Genomic DNA, 1,864 nt, shown 5'->3' with positions numbered 1-1,864 from the left:
CACTTTGAACCTAGCCATTAGAAATGATTGATTTACATTTTGATGTATTTATATGTATTTGTAAGTTAAAAATAATAAAATGTTATTATACTCCATCTTGATTTAATATACTCTTCATCTTGTTCAATCTAAGAATTAGAGAAAGATTAACAGTAAATGAAATCTAGATTAAAGTTAATTTATATTGATGGAAATGGACACTAGATGGACTTTCGTTTAAACAGAAAATGAAATGGATTGATCTTCTAATATATAAACAATTTACATAACGATGTATCGTGTAAAATTTATCAGTATAGTTTCCATGCGAAATGTGACAGAAAGATCGATGTCCGCGACAGAGTAATAGAGCGATATCTCGTTGACCATGCCGGCGGAACTGCGGTGAACGAACAGTTTCATTGCGGTGGAAACCGTGAAATCATGCTTCTGCTTTGGTCCGGCACGCGCGGACCTCAACAAGAGAGAACGTTATGCGATCGATCGCGCGGTCAGTAGCCCCATCGGTCATAATTAGCTGACCCTATAACGGCCCCGCCGATCAAATAACTCGATTGCAAGATTACCACACGCTTCCATTGTCAACGAAATTCGTCTGCCGTCGAAATGGCGACGATGAGAAACTTGCAAGCGTGACCATTCTCTCTCATCTCGTTAGGCATTGTTAACTGAACAAATGACATTCCCGTCGCTTTTTATACGGACTAACGAAATCTCTTTTTCTTCTTCTTCTTCCCTCTTTTCTCTTTTTAACTTTCCTTGTGAGGCTTGTGAGGCTTTATGAGGTTTACGAGATCATTCGCATGTCGCATAGTCGGGCGAGTTTGCTTCGCCATTACTAATTGGACCAAGATGTTAACGAGGCGGCATATGGTGGATCGATAGTGATGTGTCTTAATTCTAGAAAGAGGGGAAGGAAATTATATTACAAACAGCTTACATATATATTATTTATATATTTTTACAAGATAAAAATGATGATCAATCTTTAATACTTATGATTGGGTCATTTGTGTCTTGCATATTTTTTTTCAAAAACCTACTCAAGTAACATACGAAAGTCAAGAAAAAATCAAAATAACATTATTTTGATTAATACGTTATTCATACAACACAGAAGGACGTATCAGAAGGATACAGAAAGTTGCAGAAACATTGCAGAAATGATTTCATTGAAATATTACAATATTGCATGGTGGTTGCGAAACGTTGCTGAATCATTGTTCCAAAATTCCAACAATGTTATGTCCGCTTTTTGTTATATTGCAACAAAACGTTCCAGCAATATTGCAATGTAATGTATTTCGATAAATTTTTTAGAAGACTAAAATGAAAACTATTTCTATACATATATCTCACTAACTTTAATTTTTCTACAAATCACATTTCTAATGATATGTGCTTTCCAAAAGCAGTTTTTTATGATAAAACATTCCAATAAAATATTCCAATAAATATAGTATTAATTCTGAAGGATAAATTTATTCATAAGCATGTATGTGCCCCAAACAAACTACAAATATTATCAACATTAATATAATAATACAATCGCTTGGTAAGCTTAATCATGGATTAAGTTAATCGCAGTGATTCTTTTTAATTTGAAACCATTCCGAATCAATTGAAATCGATTAAAAAATGACGGTATAAAATTTATCAATAAAGTTCAGGCGCTGGTTTATTCTTCACGTTCACATCAGACGTAAATACATCATCGATCACATAATTAATATTTCGATAAATCATTTTCAGCAGTTTAATTGCTTATCGTCTTATCGATAATAATTCGTTTTGATTGTATCTAAACTCGATATTATACAATCTTTTGATTTCATATTAAAAATAAATATAAAACTTAGCTAAT

Source organism: Atta colombica, unplaced genomic scaffold, assembly GCF_001594045.1.
Source record: "Atta colombica isolate Treedump-2 unplaced genomic scaffold, Acol1.0 scaffold46, whole genome shotgun sequence".
Lineage (NCBI taxonomy): Eukaryota > Metazoa > Arthropoda > Insecta > Hymenoptera > Formicidae > Atta > Atta colombica.
Note: the sequence above shows the minus strand (reverse complement) of the source record.